General features: G+C 39.3%; 1 protein-coding gene and 1 long non-coding RNA gene across 2 annotated transcripts in view; both read right to left on the reverse strand.

The window, feature by feature from the left end:
- Positions 1 to 22,128, reverse strand: part of LOC134542728 (EF-hand domain-containing protein D2 homolog) — a 105,315-nt gene that overhangs the window by 31,632 nt on the left and 51,555 nt on the right. The window lies entirely within an intron of this gene.
- Positions 16,249 to 20,969, reverse strand: LOC134542622 (uncharacterized). Its single transcript, XR_010076829.1, has 3 exons — positions 19,962 to 20,969; positions 19,751 to 19,842; positions 16,249 to 18,598 (listed from the first exon to the last, which is right to left on the reverse strand). It is a non-coding gene; the product is annotated as an uncharacterized LOC134542622 (long non-coding RNA).

The following is a 22,128-nucleotide window of genomic DNA, read 5'->3' on the forward strand; positions in this document are numbered from 1 at the left end:
ATACATCAAAAAGTAACATGCGCATTTTTTCTATTGTTCAAAATGTTCTCTTTAATGGAGTGGGGAGGACATATATCATTACGTTTAAATATATTTAAGTATACACGCAAAACCGTGAGATAAGAATTATAAAATATACAAAAAAGAATTATGCTTACAAACAACCACTTTTGAAATTCGAGGTCTAATATGTTCGTTTTAAATGAATTCGTTTAGGCTTTGGAAGAAGTTAAAATTTATTTTAATGCAAAATACCGCTCAAAATGCGGTGCGTGAAAGTGAATTACTTTTCTAGTTACATGTAATGATACTGATTTTAATAATATGTTAGTTACCTAAAGGTATTTTAAGATTTCAGCATTACAATCTGCTTGTGTTGTGTTATGTTGTTGGTTTACACACAATAATGAAAATTAACGTAAATGAATTAATGTTATCTAATGTTGTCTTTGCCAATTTTTCCATTCAAGCGTTTAGATAATGGTATAATTTTGTTTCATCTCTATGTAAGAGTTTGTGTTACGCCTTAAATAGCATTTAACTCGATAAAAAAACTGACGTTTTAAATACTTAAAAATAAGGTTTGCAGGGACCATAGCTCAGTACATTCTCAGCGCACGTGCGTGTGTGCTCCATAGGTGAATCCAGAAAAGGGGGGGGGGGGGCACAGGGGCACGTGCCCTCCCACCCATCTAAGGGTAACATATACATTGATTAATAACGACTTTTGCAGTAATAAACAGGTATCATACAGCCCCCCCTCCCCCCAGTAATTCCTGGATCCGCCCCTACTGTGTCTACAATCCTAACACTAACACAACTCGTCTATAACTAAAAACAGTGTAGCACATAAGTTTGCATGTTTGTAGGTATTCATTTTTCTAGATGCTATAACTATAAAGCGCATGAAATATATAAAAACACAGCTATGTATTGAAAATTGTACATGTGGACATTTGCAGCGCGGCCTTGGAATAGTAATTATGGAGGGAAGCTGCTTTTCCGTAAAACTAGATATAAGTGGGAAAAATGGTATTTCCGATTTTAATGTTTCGACGATTACAATGATTTTATTATATTTAAATATTTTTATATTTTTAATGCTTTTATCACACCATTTCCCTTGAATTTATTGCCTTCAAACCATTTTAGTATTACAGAATCCAGGATGAATTTTGAAACGCCAATTTTAAGGGGAATTAGATGAACTTATATATTTATTTTGTAATTTTTTTCCATGGAAAGGCCGTGACTCTCTTCAATTGTCTCATCAAATTATGCGAGTGCCTGCAAATGCACAATGTACAGGAGGTAAAACAATACTTACTGTGTTATAACATGGAATTCTCAGTAATCAAAATTATAGCAAGCAACATTTTTCAGTTTTCAGAAGTTAACGTTATAAAAATGGAGAAAGAAACACCTACAGCCAAGATACACGCGTTAAAATTACATTCAAATACCTATGAGGGACGGAGTTCTTCAAGCCATTATGATTCGATTTGGGCTTTAATAAAATATAGTGTAGAAGGTATACGGGTTTTGTGAAATATTTACGGCGAGTTATTTTGCAATTGAGTTATTTTTAGTAATCAACCAACAATTATGTGCCCTGTTTTAACGCACAATGTGCTTGGGGGATTTGAAAACTATTAGGTTTTTCCTCTCCAAGATAATAAACAAATCCAACCTTTTCGTTTTCTTTGCCGTGAAAAAATTTTTGTAATGCCTGCAAGCTGTTTTTTGCTGAATATTGTAGAGCTATTTGGTTTAATAATATGTTTTAAATATATATTTTAAAATATACTTTCTATCATTATTTACCCTTTTGTTTATTGTTTGTAACTAAATAAAATTAAAATTAGTAAATAAATCAAAAGCGCTTATGTTTATATAAATTACAAATACGTATTTATAGAAACTTTGCTTTGTGTCAGATGCTTTTTTTTTTGTAAAATATTTGTATTATTATTTGTCGCCTGCATCCTGAATGTTTATTATATCTATTTTATTAATACTCATAATAAATATTTTCTAAGTATATTCATTCCAATTCCCATTAATATTCTGTGTTTACAAGACCTAATCAACATTTTGAAGTGATTAAACAGCAGAAAAATAGTGCTTCGTTGATTTTATTATTAATATAAACCTCGTGTGTGGATGCTAATACATTTATTTAAACTGCATGTTCTAAATGCATGCTATACAATGCCATAGCAAAGTATTTTGACGCTTCGTGGTCACTCCTACTATTCAAACGATTGTAAATGAACTGTCTGTGCGTCGTATTCCCGTAAGCGCGCTGCGTGTAGACCGGGCGGTGCGACCAAGGTGACGTAGTGCGCAGTGGAGGACGAGTTTGGCCGGCCGGACGGTTTCACCTCCTCTTCTTTACATCATGGGTGAGACATGAGGACACAGAGGACATTAAAGACCTCGCGAGTCTCCCGGGGCGCCACGTCTTGGGCGGGGTCAGGGCGCGCGGGTCGATGGCGCGGGTTCACGAGCATCCCTCCTCCCGGGGGGAGTAGTCGCAGTCGCCCGACCTCGACAACCAGAACAGAACCAAAACAGCGCTCGTGCTACAACCCGACTGGCCAGTAACCACCACCACACAATGTTGACATCGAGAGGTTATCGGAGACCAGCAGGAAGGGTTAACGATGATTATACTAATGGAGCAATGACGGAATGTTACCTACTGGCGAGAAAACTTTAAACCGGCTCGCGGTAACTAACGTCCGCTGTGTTTCTCCAACTTTCGAAAAAAAAAATCCAGGCTCGACCTCGCCCGGGAATCGAACCCACGACATCGCCTCAGTGGTGAGGCGAAGTGACTCGAACAACCGTGGTTATCTCCCCCTCCCCTAAACAAGCACCTGAACGGCAATCACCCTGACACGCACTTGGGCACCAGGTATCCGCGCGCGTGAAGATGTGAAAGGCGACCGCGACCGATCGTAAACCTTTCCCGTCCAAGTGGCACGGTCAGGGTCAGAGGTCGCGGGGTACCGGGGCAAGGGGTCATCGTCGTCGACCCGCCTGACGTGCTGTGTACAGGGATGTCCGCGCCACGAGCCACTGGACGGGTGCAAGTAGGCGAGGAGGATCCTCCACCGAGGTCGTGCCCCAGGTTCGGCCCCACTACAAGCCTCGAGGTCACGCCACCGGCCCCTGTGCACAGCCGCGCCATCTTCCTTCTGCGCCTTTCAAAACTCTCCACCTTTAAAGCTCGAAGAAAACTGGTTACAATTATCCCGGGATAAGTAGCTTGGCTTCTGGGTTGCAGCCGTGTCCTTGGCGAATAATTCACCGACGTTTCGTTCGACATTGCAGTCGCCATCATCGGGCAGCAGTTACCTGAACTGGTGACTTGCTCCCTGATGATGGCGACTGCAATGTCGACCGAAACATCGGTAAAGTATTCGCCAAGGATATTACGGCTACAACCCAGAAGCCAAGCTATACTTCAGACAATGGCTCGTGAAAGCATGCGAACATTATTATCCCAGGATATTCGTAAATTGACGGTTGCTTTCGTAAACTTACCGATACGAAGGCCAGTTCCGACACTTTCTGAAATACGGCCCGCGAGTTGGGTTACGGCTGTGTCATGACAAAGCTAGCGTCCTTAAGAGAGCACAGTGCAAGTCTCTCAAGAATGCGGGGACGCACCACAACGCCCAAATACCACAACGCCGACAGCTAGAAAACTGCTGTGTACCACAACGCTGAATTACCACAACGCCGAAATACACTAACCATTGCAGGACTGCCACAAAGGTTAGACTAGGTTAGACTAGATTAGGCTAGGCTAGGTTAGGCTAGGCTAGGCTAGGCTAGGCTAGGCTAGGCTAGGCTAGGCTAGGCTAGTCTAGGCTAGGCTAGGCTAGGATAGGCTAGGTTTAGGTTATATTACGTTAGGTTAGGTTAGGTAAGGTTAGATTTGATTGTGGCATTTCGGTGTTAAGGTACATTTAAGAAACACATACAAATTCATTCAGTTGTTATTTCGGCGTTGTGGTACGCAGCAGTTTTCTAGCTGTCGGCGTTGTGGTCAATTTTGACATTCGGCGTTATGGTATTTCGGCGTTGTGGTAACGACCCAAAAATGCACTGTGTGATGTAGAAGGAAACACGGAGTAGGAAGTGACAAGGGCCGGGGTTCAGCCGCACAGTGCGACGGCGAGGCATGTGGGCGCTGCATTCAGCACTGCTCCCCCCACCCCGAGGAGGTCCCCTGGACCAACCAGCAGCTCGGCGTGGTGGTGCGACCATGGGGTGGCCACGTCTGCACGACTCATGGTAACCAGGTAAACCCGTTTATCCTCCATCTCACGGCCTGCTCCATGTTGGTTGTCAAACGCCCGAAACATTGGCTTAAGTGTGATGTTTCCATTTGGGAAACAGTTCTAAGTGACAGTTTAAGAGGCCACTCCAGTGTTTCAGGGGCACTACGCAACCCGCGTTAACCTCATAAGATGCAATGCTATTTTCATTTTGCTTATAACTTATTAACTAATATAGATTTCGAAAAGTATGTCGATATTGTCTCCTACGAGGAAAACACTAGTTGATTGCGATGACTTAATTTAACCACGTGGCTTCGAGTGCTCGTCGCACTAGACCTACTCCCTCGTCGAGAGGGGGGGGTGTCGCCCTCGTGTGGGGGAGGCTATGAGGATGTAATGAGGTTACGTCTCTCTCCCGGCAGGATGACGGCAATAAAATATGGATACAAGTGGTCCGCCTTGTAACCAAGTAATAGATAATGGAGTCTGCACAGGACTCGCCAGGACCCTAACGACCACCTCCTGCCCTCTCAACCTCTCAACCTCTCCCTTGTGTCCTTGTGTCCTTGTGTCCTCGTGTCCTTACCACAACATCCTGCTCGAAGCTCAAAATGAGTGACGGCTGCGTTCCAACAATCAAATTGAACACTGTTACTACCAAGAAGTTCGTATATGAACTGTATTTTTTTTTTTAATGGAACACAAAAGATTTAAGATATTTGTAAATTTGTACATTAACATAAAAACAACTGTATCACTACAAAATAGTGTTCGCAGTAACACTGGGTTCGGTTTATTATCCAGGCATTTATTCTTTGTGCTGTTTCAATACCTCCAATAGTTAAAAGTTATTTTTAAACCGTTCCCTGAATAGCTTTCGAGTATTAAGTGCGCACATTAATAAGCATGATAAAACAAAATAAAGTCAAATTATTTAATATTCGATTATCTTTTCTGTTTGAAAAAAATGTGCGTGAATGAAACATCAATGAAAAGATAAAATTATGTGCCAATTTTCGTAATAAATATTCAGTATTATATCGAGAAAAACGTATTTCATATATGCAAAAATAACTATAGCAATGTGTTGTACAAAGTTAAAATATCTTGTTTTTGTAGTATTACAAACTATCTCTTGGAAACTGTTCCCCAAAGGAACATTTAGTAAAAGTATTGACAAAGGTTTTTTGTATGGAATCTTTAAAAACAAATTTATCACAAAATTACGTAAGCAGTTTTCTCATTAACAAAAACTGTTCGCACTACGCGGGTTGCCTATGAAGTAAAAAAATACTTTTAAAAAACGTCACATGTCCGACCCCCCTCTACACCCACAGCACCAGGCCATGAATCATAACAGCATGAATCACACAACGGCATGGATGACTACTGGGGTAGAGCGCGCACGAAGGCGCGATATAACCTTGGCAACCGGTGTTAAAAAAGACCTCTCGTTGAAAAAAAAATCCAACAGTCGGTTTTATTATCGTGCTATACTTTTTTTTGGGGTTGCTGAATCCGAATCTGAAGTTATCCTACAATATTTCCTGGTGCATTTTGAAATATTTGCAAATAAAAACTAAATTTCTGCACTATTATTTTGTTTTTCACCTATAATTTAAACTATTTGTGGTAACGAAAACCCCACTCTTCCTTTTTTAAAAGAAGACTAAATGAGCCACAATTTGAGCTCAGTTGCAGCTCTGTAAGTCCGAACGGTTCTTGACATACAGCACTTAAACATTAGTAAATTTTTTTCCAAAGAGTGAAATTTTAAGTTCTGGGTCAAATTTCGAGTCAAATATTGGGAAGCATACTGAGCCTATGAGTAAAGTTGTAGTGTACCTATTTAACTTTAATTCAAGTACAGAACGGCGCACGTAGACCTAATGGTTGACTAAATGAAAAAAAAAAATAGAAAATAGGATTTTGAATGATTCCCGTGGCTTGAAAATTTCTCTAAAAATGTAGACTTTAATTTTTGCACAGTTTCCTAGGTCTATTAGAGTAATATTATATATTACTCATATTATAATATGTTATAATATATTATGATTTCAGGTTTAAAGGTATTATTTCAGGCCTATAAGCAGTAGTAGTCCAAACTAAGAAAAAATGTGTAGGCCGAAACCGTAAAGTAGGAAAGAACAGTTGATCGTCAATGGGAAATTAAGCGCCAGTACAGCAACCAGATGGACACAAAGGCTAACACCCATGTCACAAATCACTGAAGCAGTGAAATTTAACTCTTTGCCAGACACTAAGTAGCCGGAGAAATAAATGTGATTGATGGAGACTTCCTGCTGCACAGTGAGGTGTGGCCAACTGGTCAAACTTTCTCCAACATCTGTGACACACATTTAAATTAAATATATGTTGCCACTACACCTCTGCGTCTGTCATTGTATTTGACGGATACCGTGCATCATCTACCAGCACCACACACGTGGAGCGCTCAAGGAGGGCAGCGAAAAAACCATGCCGTTGAAAGTGGTCTTCACTGAAGACGTGTCGCCAAAGTTCTCTCAAGAACACCTCCTGGCAAACGACTGCGACAAATGTCACATGATTTCATTGTCGAAGGCGGAACTAAACGAGGCCCTAATTGTGTCCTATCAAGCGGAGAAGGATGCTGACAGACTGATTGTCACCGCCGCCATCTCATTGCAATCGAATCACAACACAGTGGCTGTAATGTCTGCTTCCTCCGTTGCATGTGTCTGGGATTCTTTCTTTCTTAAACAATGGAGCAGACACCTCTCTGCATCGAAAAGTCTGGGTGGCCGGTTGATTCTTCGATTTGTTCACTTTTGGTTTTGGTGTTACTCCTTGCTTCTTACGTAAAAAATTTTGTGCGCGAAATATTAAAGTATTTTATTTTTCAAAACCTAGTTTACACACTAACGTAAATAATAACAGTTGTTTGGAGTAAATCGACCACGTGGTTACGTCATTGCGGGGGAGCCGGGAGGGGAGACGTTGGCAACAGCGTCTCCCGTCGCCGTCAGAGCGGACTTCACGATGGAGTAGTTATTAGCGTCGAGTGTACAGTTTGGCCGTAGTGGGCGTGTCAAAATATCCTTTTTTTCCTGTCGCCAAGATTCTGTCATGACCTCCCCGTACGAAACACAAGACGTTCATCGAATCCAAGTCAATCATGCGAATGTGCAGGTGAGAGCGACAGTTGGCAACACTCGCGCACGCGACCCCTGCACTTCCTGCCTCCCGCCGCGCGCATGCGCAGATGCGCACGCAACACGCATCCCACACGCCCTCCTCCACGCTCAACTGTCACGCATGCGTGGTACGAGGGAAAGCGTGGCTGTCGACAAGGTTTCAACACAGAATTCCCACCTTTACGCGCGCTCCAGAAAGGAAAACATCATCGATGAACCCGTCGGCGAACATTAATAAACTGGGAACTTCTGAAAGTGCTGCCTCAGTTTCAACTTTCTATAATGTGTCAAAATTTCACAGCTCTCTAGCCTAATATCTCGTATCCGTCGAACGCGAGAACTTGTGAAACTGGCTAGAAACACACGCACCCATTACCATCACAACCATTCACACAGTGTCGTGGGCAGAATTTTATTTTGTTGGGGGGGGGGGGGGGGGGAATTGTATTGCAAAATTCAATTTATGACGTTTATACTCGAAAATTTTAAACAAAAAATCGCACAAAGTCTTTAAGAGCACATATACATATTAATGGGAAATATTGTACCATCGAATAATTTTTAGTTTTTCATAATACTACAGGTAAATGATCCCCCCCCCCCTTTTTCTCGTGTCCCTTACCATTCACAAGCTACAAGCCTGTTCTCACTTTGACTATAAAGTACAGTCTATGCCAAGTGATTTATCTCAAATTTTACAGTTCTCACAAGCAGTACCAGTTGTATCCAATTTCAAAAATGTCACTGCAAAGCATCACATGATGTTTGCTCCCTAAACTTACAAACACGTGAAATTGTTTAAGATCACTGTGACAGAAGGATGCTTTGACCATTGGTACTATTCTCGAGAACTGTGGAATCAGACGACAGACACAGACTCTATGGCCGGTACTCAAGGCACAAAAATAAGGGTTTAGGTGTTTAATATGTTACACCTGTACCCTAACTGTATTCCTAGTGCACCATAGGACACTGCCAGACCGTTATTTTTTGAAAACTGATTTTAGTGTCCTATCCGTTGCCGATTTGTTGCCCAAATTCCGCGCATGCGCAGAGCTCACTTTTTAGTTGATTTCGTCCAGATGGCGGACCAGTGTCTGGCGCCATTAACTCGTACATAGTCACTTAAGTGATCATCGGGGGACGTACCAAGCAGGTTTGTGCGCCAAATGAAACTTTATGACACCGAAACTATACTGAAATACATTTTGTACACTTTGATGGTCATAACAAGAAATAATCGCAACATAAAATTAGTTGAGAAAATTAGAAAGGCCTTCTATTTTTGTGCGATCGTGCTGCAAACTAGTATTTTTGCCGTAACATGTGTGTCGATGGTTGCGTCGATTAAAACCCACGTGCAAAACTCCCCCCCCCCCCCTTTTTTTTTCTTTCAGGGAATTTCTACGGGCAACTGTTGAGAATCCCTGGTGTTATCTATGATCATGTTCGTTTTGGGAAGGTCGTACTGACTTTATTCAACTTCTGTTGGCCATCAAGTGAAAATATACTTATTGTGCTATGTAGCAAGTCGATCTGATTTAATAAATTGACAGGAACTTTCTTACCGACTTTAGGCAGGTGTTGCGGGTAATTTTCCCCGGGGATCATGCGGGATATTTATTTATTTTTAAATAAATTTTATGTCTAACGACGCGGCGGTTCCATGAGTCGGTGTAGCGTTGTTTCTTGTCTGAAACTTACTCTGAAAACATGTGTTTTTGCCATTTACACTTTTCTAAAATTACAGTTTAAACGTAATATGGAAACAGAACTATTCTCATCTGCCCTCAGCACATTTCTTAAATGCTTTCCATAAACAGACAGCTGTCCACGGCCAGAGGTTCGTGACATACGAGACTCGACCGAGACTCGACCGAGACTCGACCGAGACTCGACCGAGACTCGACCGAGACTCGACCGAGACTCGACCGAGACAACCAGCCTCACGCGAGACGCCCACCGCTGCTCGACATGACAGGCCACCGAAGTCACGTCGACGTAGCAACAGTGTTGCCAGACGTACGAGAATTCTCGTATTTGTACGAGAATTTTGAAGATCATTGTCAATGTTTTTTTTACCCGGGTTCTAGTAAGATATATTAGTTTTATTGTATCGTTTTGTCAAAACAAGTGTATAACATTTATTTTGTAACTTAATACCATTAAGTGAAGTTCCTGCCCGACAGCGTTGACTTTTTTTTTTTGGCTGGCAACATAGGCGACGCCGACTAAAAGATAGATTTTGTTTTTTTATTAGCAGGTGCCAACCTTGATTTGTCTAGCACAGGAAATGATGACCCAGTCAGAATAATGTTAAATGCAAAACCCCAAACTCACAATTTAGAGTATTTTTGCATGTTAAATTAACAAAAAAAAAAAAAAAAACTGGATATTTTTTACGAAAAAAATAATGCAAAAAGAGTGAATGGCAGGAATAATTGTATTGTTGTGAAAATTGTTGTTAATAATGTTTTACTTATGTAATCATAGGATTGTGAAAATAGTTTAGTTTAGTTTTGTTAGGCTTGTAACTCAAATGTCAAAGATATTAAAATATTGTAGAAACACATTTAAACTTTTGGTTTTACAATACCATTGTGTACGAGATGTTTTGTGTGTCGTACGAGAATTTTGGCTCCTTGGTACGAGACATTGACATTTACAATCTGGCAACACTGCGTAGCAATTCGGGCAGTCTTGCTGATACGGTGATGTTTACTCGCTCCGGTTCCTGCCGAGTGTTTTCTCCGAGGCAGGAAGTTGTTCGAACACAACACTGATTCGTCATCAGACGTTGGTCGGTCCGCGACGCGATTCACTGGCTGACGGTCACACAATTGGTTCCTTGCTCGCGCGCCCAAGCTCCGTAATCATCCATCATCCAGCATCAGAGGCTCGGAGTTCCGCGGATTATACTGGTCGCAAACACGCATACTTCTCTATTGCTTTGTTGCTGATTGGATCGCAATTGCTTGGACACACCCCTCCACGACTGCGGGCCAAGTCAACTACCAGCCTAGCAGTAGTGTGACCGAATCACATCGATCCATTCAAAAGAAGAAGGTAGGTTCTACAGTAAAGAATCAGCCAACATGAAAGCGAAAATGGGTACAGTATACATAAAACTGTTAGTTTCAAACTTATATCAAATTAATCCGCGAATCTTTGGAATTTACAAGATCAACAGGAGTATAATTTCTCAGGAAAATAATATTTCTTAAGAAACTAGAAAACCATCGTCGAAATTTTAAGAACCAGATTGGCTTAGAAATGTTTTTTTTTATTTTAATATTTATTTTTCAATTTTTCTTATGGAGGTTTATTACATATCCCTCCGTGGTTAGGCCCCTCCCAAAATACGTGAGGGGCACTGCAAAATCTAGAGACGCCACTGGTGACTAACACGCAACATATTACTGTACGGTTTATCGTGTTGGATGTCTCATATCACGTAAACCGTAGCGTGCAGACGACAATGAGGCATTGTTTTCCGATAACTGATAGGACATCCGGCGAAACAGCCTCTCATGCGCGTGTCTCCTTTATGTATGGCGTTACAAACTCTAATAACTGACTACGCATGGCAATCCATCCGCAGATAATTTGGACAGTCGTCGGTTTCGCCTCACAGTACTTACAACTTTATGTGCGAATATTGGCTTAGATGGAAAAGCCATCCTCGACCATCGTATGCTTTTTGCTTTTCTTCTCCTCCTGAGCTGATGCAGTTAGATGCACAAGGCAAATAGTCAACCTCAACAGACCTTTCTCCACTGTGAATATCCTCAATCTGGTCCAGAGATTGGAACTTACATGAATAACAGAGGTAGAGTTGGAATATGTAGACATCCCACAAAATAAACTTTGAACGTACTTTTGCATGACCTACAACACGTGAAGAAATCTTTGCATGTATATCGGATGTAACTTACTTGTATACTGCGTTGATACTGCTGACAGACACGACTACCACAAGTCTATTTCTCAAAGTCAGAACCGCACGAACAGGAAGACCCATTGGATAAATTATTTCCCCCACCTCCACAAACCGAAATAGTTTACAATAGATAAAACTAAATTTTTATAGTAATATTAACTGATTTAAGCATGTGAGACTAAAAATTAATATAATCATGACCTAAACATTACCCCTTTTTTACATGTTAACCCATAAATAAATAAGTTAAACAGTATATTTACTTGGCTTTACAGATACCACGTGGTATCGTAAATAACTTAATAAAGGAACGGAATCAGTGAAAGTCGCATCCCTGAAACAATTCCTGTCACTGAATGATACTAAGCCTACTTATCTTTCCCGTAATGTAACTGCGTTATGCAATGCATGATCAGTTAAAAGATATTCCAAGCCAAAGTATACACAGTAATTATGTGAAAAAAAAGAATGCTTAGTTTATAAGAGTTATAACATAATGGTTTTCAAAAAAAAATTATCTCGAAGGAAAACCCGAAAGCGTGCTCACTTTGTCTCTGGAGTTTACGTCAATGATCCCGCCCCAATAGCAATAACGCAAATTAATATTTTTCACAGGAGCGATTCTTCGAAATTGTTGAAAGTGGTGTGAATGCACAATATAGTGATTATTATGAAATGCAAGATACTTTCTAGTCCAAGCTCCTCCGAGCAACAGAGATTGCAGGATTAAGCTGTTAATGTGCCTGGCTCGCATTTCAGAGGTCGTAGGTTCGAGCTGCACTACTACACTGTACATTTTTTGTTTGTAAATTGAACAGTAATACTTTTTGTAAACTTATACATTTAATATTTTTACATTTACATGAAAATATATCACTATAAAATAGTGTTCGCAGTAATACTGGGTTCGTGTTCTTGCCCGGGAATTTAAGTCTTGTGTGGTCCCAGTGCCTCCAATAGTTTAAGTTATTTATAAACAATTACCTAAATAGCTTTCCAGTATTAACTAAGCACACTAATAAGCATATTAAAACTAAAAAATTTCAATTATTGAATATTTGATTATATTTTCCATGGTGTAAAAAAATAAGCTTTAATGAAACATAAATTAAAATATAAAATTAAACGCCAAATTTTATAGCAAATACTCAGTATTATCTTGAAAAAACGTATTACATTCATGCAAAAATATTCATAGCCAAGTTTTGTACAAAGTTACAATATTTTTCTTGTATTGCAGACTATTTCTTGGCAACTAGTTTCCAAAGGAATCTTTTATAAAAAGGTATAGAAAATGTTTTTCTTTGTGGGAAAGGTGTTCCACCTACGCACATTCACGTCACAACTCCCGTCAGCTGTAGCAACTTGCATCATGCTGCGTTCCATCCCGCAAAGAAAATAAAAATACTAACGTACCATGTTCTCGTGAATTGAATTTACAGCGAATGTGAACACTTGTAATCAATATTTAAAAGTCATCTCCGTCAAAACTGCATATTGTTTTACCTATACTTAAAACTGGTTTTCACACACTGCAGTTGGTAAATGAGGTGTAATTTCATATTTTTACATACTGAATTAAATAATACCCTAAGACGGCATTTTAAAGTGTCCGTGATAGTTTAAACTCATTAAATATATTTTTTTAAATATTTTTCATTAATTCCACTTTGACTATTTGGTCATCCTCTCACTCAGCTTCACTAAAAGAAGGTATTATAATTAATAATTCACAAAAACACACAAAATACCACCTAAATTCAAGTTTCTAATTTAGCAAAATAGTTAAATTTTAAGTTTCACCCAGTAGCCACTTAAATGTTATTTATATCTTATTGTAGCTTGAGAATATTGCAATTTAAGGTACTTAATTTGCGATAACGTTCACGTCCTATCATTTGTTCGTATACAGGTATTTAAAAACAACTATGGGGATGTAATTTAATTCAAGTTTTGCTCATTGTGATTAGTGATTAGATTGCTCATGATTGCGATCACAATCTCAAAACCCCTTGCTCCGGGACGCAACGCTGAAGTATATGAACACCAAATATTTACATCTGCATATTTACAACATTTCTGATTTAGTACCACTACAAATTACTTAACAGAGCCTGATAACTTGTGAATATCGTAATTTCGTTCTAAAACATAGTTTATGGTATAACAAACACGTGCGGTGGATATTTATGATGGCGAGGAAATTATAAGCTGAATCACTGGAAACTGTGTCAGTAAATGTTAATACCAAATTTTGAACGAAATTGTCCAAGAAAACCTTGAGTAACTTGATTTTGTATATTCTCCTTGACATGATTTAATAATGTTACGTAAATTACACTTTAATAAACAGGCTATATAGAAAGGAGAATGTATTTTTAAATATACCACATATTTTTTACTATAAATATCTGCAATCATATTGAACGCTACTTTAGTTATATTGTTCAATAATATGCCCACGAATGTATATAATCCGTGTGAACTTGCAGAATCTGTGCTAACTTCCGTTTACCTGGAAATGATCATCATATAAAGACAAATTCTATAAATTGCTTAAATATTTGGTTGGGTTCTTAGTGGCAAATGTAGTATTGCCTCGAATATATAAATAATTTTAATTTTGGTAATCATACTTCACGATATATATATTTTTTTTCGGCAGCCAAAGAGTTCGAGTTGCAGTGCAGGGGGGGGGGGGGAGATTATATCCTATCATCCCTACGTAGAAAGCGATAACACACGAATTTTTTTATGTCGAAAATCAGGTCCAACATCGGTGTTCAGTATTTTTTTCAAGTATTTTTCGCTTTTACCGGAACTTTTTCATTATAAAGCTTAACCTTTATCTATGTAAATCGAATGATTCGATAGTACACGCAGCTGCTCCGGCAGCGAATTCTAGCGGCGGGTACAGAAAGTTCATGTTATTAGCGTCCAGATATACAACTGAAAACACAATTTTCGTTTATTTATCACTCTAGGCATTTATTTTTGAAATCCTACGTTAAATTTCGTGTCCCGAGTTTCTTAGAAGTGTGTTTTAAACACGAGAACACGTGAATTTGATCGTTACCGAGGTCACATTTTATACATCTCAGGCGAGTACTTAAATAACTAGCTCTTTTTATAGTTTTCCTTTATTTGTCGTGTTTTTGTGTTTGTCTAATTTTTGAAGTACACAATCACGCCCCAAAGTTACATCAATTGAATCATCAGCAGTTATGTATGTAACGTAAGTTTTATACGTTACTAAAAGAGTCTCTGACCAAAAAAAACTGTCACCTCTGGGGCTGTGATTTCCGTGAGTCGCTAACGTCTTCAACCTCCATCGAGATGTTGGGATTCCGTCTTCAACCTCCATCGAGATGTTGGGGTTCCGTCTTCAGCCTCCATCGAGATGTTGGGGTTCCGTCTTCAACCTCCATCGAGATGTTGGGGTTCCGTCTTCAACCTCCATCGAGATGTTGGGGTTCCGTCTTCAACCTCCATCGAGATGTTGGGGTTCCGTCTTCAACCTCCATCGAGATGTTGGGGTTCCGTCTTCAACCTCCATCGAGATGTTGGGGTTCCGTCTTCAACCTCCATCGAGATGTTGGGGTTCCGTCTTCAACCTCCATCGAGATGTTGGGGTTCCGTCTTCAACCTCCATCGAGATGTTGGGGTTCCGTCTTCAACCTCCATCGAGATGTTGGGGTTCCGTCTTCAACCTCCATCGAGATGTTGGGGTTCCGTCTTCAACCTCCATCGAGATGTTGGGGTTCCGTCTTCAACCTCCATCGAGATGTTGGGGTTCCGTCTTCAACCTCCATCGAGATGTTGGGGTTCTTGGCGGTATAACTTCCGCCTGTGTCACGAGCTGTTCAGCACCGCCTGGTCGAAGATGGAGGGAGGGGGAGGTTCATGTTTGCTCTTGCCAGTCAACCTGACAACTCTGTTTACGGAGACAATAACGTAATTAAGTAACCCCAGGTAGACAATGTACGACGGAGGGGAATATGTAGTGGCGGGACAGAACATCCACATCCACACCCACCTAAGCTTTACATCGAAATGGTACCTAGGGTAAGCTCAGCGTTTATTTTGGTAACCAGTTTTCACGACAAAATGAGAATTTTTAATCATCTGGTACTAAAGTGAATGGTTTAAAGTGAATGGTTTAAAGTTTTCAGAGAGCCAGCACCATGGGCGCAAATCTGTAGGATTTCCAGGGGGGGGCCGTGAATTCTGTGGTTTAAGAATTTTGCGCTAGAGGTCAACCGAAACAAGTCTTCTCTGGATGATAAGCTCGTATGTTATACGCTTTATTTTTATGTAAGTGATATTAACAATAAAGCAGAGCAACATATGTTTTAGTAATTATTAATTAAAAACTATAAGAAGTGATCTCTCAAACATGTGTGAATAATTTGCTAACCTAAATACATAAAATATCCATGAAAAAATCTATAAAAATAATATACGAGAATATAATGCAAATAGATAACACCCCACCCATACATTACCATTTTCCAAAAGTGTTTATTCTAATTTCAGATCTTGAAGCAAAATCTTTAGCTAATTCATGTAAACTAAGTTCATCCAAACGACACAACAAATACTAAAAACATAGTAAGATAAATATTTAAGGGGGCTCCCATGCAACCAACGTGATTTTTTTGTTCGTTTTTGCTCGATATTGAAAACGGCAACAGTTAGACGCTTGAAATATTCACAGAATATTTAGTTATAAATTCACTTTAAAAATAAATGATTAAATTAAAATAAAACAAATATTTAAGGGGGGCTCCCATACAACAAAAATGAAAACAGAATAAAATTTCACAAATGATGTATTTCTGTTGCCGCTATAACAAGAAATACTAAAACAAAATAAAATAAATATTTAAGTGGGACTCCCATACAACAGACATGTTTTTTTTGCCGTTTTTATAGATAATGGTATGACCCTTCGTGCGCGAGTTCGACTCACACTGTGTCGGTTTTTTTTATGCCACATCACATAATTACTGCGATTCAAATGCTGTTCGTGAATTTTTTTGTTCACAGTTTTTGATGCGCCCTAAAAACCCAAAGCGTCAAAGCTAATAAACAGATCAACATCAAATGAACGATCGAATCATATTAAAACCCTTAAAAACTATTTTATTTAGTAAAGGCATCAACCAGGTAAAAAAGAAAAAACAACTTAATGACACAAATGAAACATCTCGGAGATAAAACTATAAAATTTATCCTACAGCTAATTGAACCACATACATTTCTCGGCTTATATTTAGTATAATCAGTATTTTGGCAGTGAATTATTTAATTAAAATATGCCGCTTGATTAGGTATTAAAGAGACGTGTTTGCTTCCTTATTAACTTAAATACGAATGTGTAACGTTTAAATACTTCTTTCTCTTTCTTACTTCTGTTTACTCGTGCAGTGTTGCAGTTATCAAATAACAAATGTTATAAAGTGATTATCGGCCATGAATTGTGAAAATTATCGTTTGATAATAAAACGGGAGTGATTTTAAATTCCATTTTGACGAGGAAAAAATTTTTCCCTGTATATTCACATGTAATGTACAGAGCAGCTAGCCTTACAGAATGGAGATGAGCTAAAAAATTCCAGAAAATGGTATATAAGTTTAAGTTCGTAAATAAACTAAATTCTGCTATAATTACTGTTAAGATAGAACGGAAAAAAAAAAGCAAACATGAACTTCGGGTGTGGCCCTCTCATCTGTGAAATGAAGGCTTCCCTTCGTGCTATGGCTTTGCCTGAACGTGTGTGACAACAGCGCAGCGACAGTGTTCTCAAGCCAGATTCCCCCCTCCCCAAAACAAAAAAAAAAAAACACTGACATTGCATGCTTGCCTCCGAAAAAATCAAACAGGACTGTCCAAAGAGCCGGCTTATGTAGTCACCGAGATTTAATTGCACCATTAGTACATACAAAATTTCTAAAATAACACTGGATAACCGTAAATAATACGTAACGACGATAGAGGAGTACGTAAAGGCGGGTACAGACTAGAACATTTTAGCGAACAGAACAGCGAACAGTGTTCGACACATTTTACGAACAGTGTTCAGATTTCGAAAGAACATTGTTTGCGAACATTGTTCGAGGTGTGTTCCCTGTGACCCATTCCGTACTTAGCAGTGGCACGATGAGTACACAGGCGCAAGTAGCAGCAGCTGTATATATTTACATTCACTATGCGGTTAAAAAGCGAAGGAAATCTCGCCGTTGGTGGATTACAAAACTGTATGAAAGTAGGACAACATATAGTGGCTCGAACTTGTTGGCAGAGTTAAGTTTTCAGTCAGTCAGTCAGTGGTCTTTACAAGAACTTTACAAGAATGCACCCATCAGATTTTGAGTGGTTGATCAATTTGATAGGAGCGAAAATTGGTAAGAGAGATACGTCGTTCAGAAAAGCAATTCCAATTACAGAAAGACTGGCATTGACATTACGTTTTTTAGCAACTGGTGATTCGTATACCAGCCTTCAGTATGTATTTAAAATTTCAAAACAGACTATCAGCACAGTTATTCCTGAAGTGTGTTCTGCTCTCATCGAAGGACTTGAGGATTACATTAAGGTAAGTATTGACTTATTCTGCGGTACTGTGTAATTGAAAGATTTATTAACGTAATTTTCTACATTTATTTATAAGAAATGACAAAGTTGTTTACACTGTGTTACAAATCATTAGGAGCACTGTAATTAAAACAAAAATATTTTATAAGAGATCGTGAATAATGAAATCATCATCATCAGACGTCAAGGTAGGTGATCCTGCTGAAGGACACGGGGTTGTAGGGTTGGACAATACAGTGTTTGACTGCATGACAGAGTTGTCCGATGGAAAATGACATGGATAGTGTGGTTGTATAAAATTCTGAGTGTTATTGTAGAAACCCCTGTTAGCGCGAAGGAAAATACCCATAATGTCATTTTCAATTGTACATCTAGTATCAACGTTGTACTGTCTCAACTTAGATGCGACCAAATTTCCAAAATGTTGGCACTCATCGTTAAGCTGACTCGCGGTGGACGACAATATATGAAAGGCTTTGTCCAGACGTGCATCTTCGACTCGCTGCTTCTTCTTTTTCGGTACAGTTTCCTGTGCTGATTCTCCAACTGCACCACATTCTACGTCTCTCTCTTCGCTTTCTACTCGCATCTGAAAAATGTCATAATAAGTAATTATAAATAAATTATCGTTTGAGCCAAATAATGTTTCACTGGTTTTATAGCTACATCGTATAATTGTTATTACACCACACAACAGTAATTCTTGCATTTTGCAAAATTTCAAGTCAAATACGTGTGTATAATAATGTTTCTGCGTCCCCTTCATTGGACTAGTTGCCACTGAGTTAGGCAGAAACATAAACATGTAAATGAAATAAATGGGATAAATGTCAAAGGAGAATTATAACAACCGGTCGTTACATGTGGTTCTGAATATATCTGTTACAGATTCCTACTACTGAAGAAGAATGGGCGGCAGTAGCAAGAGAATTTGAAAGCAAGTGGCATTTCCCACATTGTGTAGGCGCGCTCGACGGTAAACACGTTGTATTACAGTCACCTATGAATAGTGGAAGCGAGTACATAAACTACAAAGGATTTTTCAGTATAGTACTTTTTGCTTTGGTAGATGCCAATTACAATTTCTTATTTGTAGATGTGGGATGCCAAGGCCGAATATCGGATGGTAGCGTATTTGCAAATTCTGAGCTGGGCAAAAGGATTGTATCGAACTCATTGCATCTTCCTCCCGCCGCCCCATTGAGGAACAGAAACACAGATATCCCATATTTTTTTATTGGGGATGAAGCATTTCCTTTGTCGGGCAACCTTATGAAGGTATATGCTGGTTATCATCGTAAAGGGACAAAGGAACGTATTTTTAACTACAGGTTGTGCAGTACTCGCAGGGTTGTGGAAAACGTGTTCGGCATTGCATCTTCAGTTTTTCGCGTGCTGAGGAAACCTCTTCTCTTAGAACCACAAAATGCTGAGCGAGTTGTAATGACTGTTGCCTTGCTTCACAATTTCTTGAGAAAAAGACCAGAATCTGCTACAGTTTACACACCCCCGGGAACATTTGATAATGAAGAAGCGGGAGACGTAATACACGGGCGTTGGAGGGATGATGGTACAGATATGGGTTCGTTGTTGCCAGTTACAAGGGTTCCCCGCAGATCAAAGAATGCGGTACTTGACGTAAGGGAAGAGTTGGCGGAGTATTTTACACGAGAAGGGAAAGTAACGTGGCAAGATGAATATGCTTAGTATGAACGTTTGGTACCAAGCAACTTGTACTTACCGTCGAAATTGTCTTTCTTGGTTTATTTTTGTCCAGCAAGAAACGTAGACTTTCGAAAGCGAACCAGGAACTTCTGTACATTTCGTCAGTTCCTGTAACAAATTACTGTTTGTAGAACAATTTGTGCGACTTAAAATTTTGTTTACGTAATCAAAATGTACTAATGTTTTAAAAGAATCCACTTTACAAAATAAAACTGAAATGAACCCACCTTTTCCAGTTCCAGCAGTGTCTTTCATTTTCTTCCTCTCCCTTCTTAATGCTGATAGCAAACTCTCCATTTTCTTCTTACATTCGTCCACATCTCTGTCCATTTCGGCCCCGATTTCTTCCCACGCGTCTTGTTTTCTAATTTTGTTGAAATGATTAACATTGTTTGGGTCCCATATCACTGTTTGTTGTTTATACAAATCTATCAGTTTTATTTGATCTTCCTTGGACCACTCCATTCTCATATAACAAAAGAGTCACGCACCGCTACTAACTCCGTGAAGACAACACCGCTCCACGTCGACAACTGAACGTTCGCAGGAAGTGTTCGCAGCGACGTCCAGACTGTTATCCGAGCCACGGCGAACATCCTTTGATGTGACGGGCAAAAACCGACAAATATCGGATCGCAACCGAACAAACAACCGAACATTTTTTGTTACGGGGAAATGTTCGTTTTCCCGTCCACATTGGTTGCAAACATGTTCGCGAACAATGTTCTGTCCGTTGAAATGTTCTAGTCTGTACCCGCCCTAAAATGCTATGCAACACACGTTAGCATCCACATCACAAGTATGGCTAGTGCTGCCTAAACTCCACCCTGGTTTGGAAAAGGGGTTTTCTATAAAATACTTGGAGACGGATGAGAAAAAACTATTCTGTAATGCGCCAAACTTGTCCCTAAAACGTCTTAAGGAAACTACAAACAGAAAAGAGAACGGAACAAATGTAAAATAAACCTTGAACAGCTTTTCAACTTAAATAAGCTTTTTATCAGCGGCGTGCATAATTTTCATGTACACCCATGGTAAGAAAATGTACACAAAGCTTTCGAAATTGATTTTTTTTGTAAGATATTGTCAATTCTCGGGCGTCGAAACGAGGACCAAAGATGCAAGCAAGCACCCGCCAGCAGATGACGTCACGCCTCGGACTGAGAGGGCATGCACTGATTAGAGCAGTGTAAACAACGTCGCCACTGGTTAACCAATACCATTGTCCGTCTGTCCGGCGCGCTCCTACTCGTGGGGGGGGGGGGGGGGGGGGGGGCAATTGTTGGCGTCCGCCGACGAGATTCAATATCCGCCGGAGACAAACAGCGCGCGCTCTGCCGCCGTGCGACGTCACCAGCGCGCAGTGTTGCCAACCGTTTGGAAAACTTCCCAATCAAAGACGTCTTCAAACCTCACTAAAAGTCGAAAACTAGAATTCACTGTTGCCACAACTTTCGTGCAAACACACTTAAACTTTCTAAAGATTTTATAGGTAATGTTTCATTATTCATTAACTCTCCTAAAATCACCTAACAAGCAGTAAGCACAAAAAAAAGCTCCCTAATTGTACATTAATTGTTCCCAGACTAATATTAAGAGGGTGCCTCCCATTTCAGGTCAAGATTTTATATTTACAGTAATTACAGATAAACTTGCAGACTTTTTCAATTGTTTAATTATCATGAAATGAAATATGTACAGCGCATACTTATTGCATTATTAGCTGCCAAAGTTACATTTTTAACATTTTTGGGTTGTACAAATAAGGAGAATTTAATTTATTGCAGAACTGAAACTTTTTTGGTTTTAACTGCAATGCAACTGGCTACTTCAATAAATGGTTTGAATTTCTTTCAGAAAATATTAATTAATTTTACGTGGAATTTTCAAAATTCTCAAATTTGTTACGATTTTGACAGCCAAGAAACATGAAATGTGAATTTTTGTGATATAAATGCAAACCATATTATGAAGTAGCCATTGTCATTGCAGTTAAACCTAAAAAGTACAACCCAAAAATTTTAAAAATGTAAATTTGGCAGCTAATTATGCAAAAAGTATGCGTTGTATATATTTTTTTCATTTCGTGAAAGTTAAACAATTTAAAACGTCTAAAAGTTTATCAGTGATTATAATAAATATAAAATCATGACCTGAAATGGGAGGCACCCCCTTAAAAACATGCTCGATCGACCTTAGACCTGTGTGTATTGTCTAAGCACCTGTCACGTCTCATTGTCCAAACAAACACAAATAGTTTCAGGGGCAATGCAACAAATATCCGGCTCTAGTGGATGCGTCAGAAGCTAAGAATTATGTTACGTTGTGAACAGAGGTGACTCAACGGAAGTCTGTTCCACGCTGACACGCATTATAGCCGGCGAAACGTTTTAT

This window comes from Bacillus rossius (assembly GCF_032445375.1).
Source record: "Bacillus rossius redtenbacheri isolate Brsri chromosome 9 unlocalized genomic scaffold, Brsri_v3 Brsri_v3_scf9_1, whole genome shotgun sequence".
Lineage (NCBI taxonomy): Eukaryota > Metazoa > Arthropoda > Insecta > Phasmatodea > Bacillidae > Bacillus > Bacillus rossius.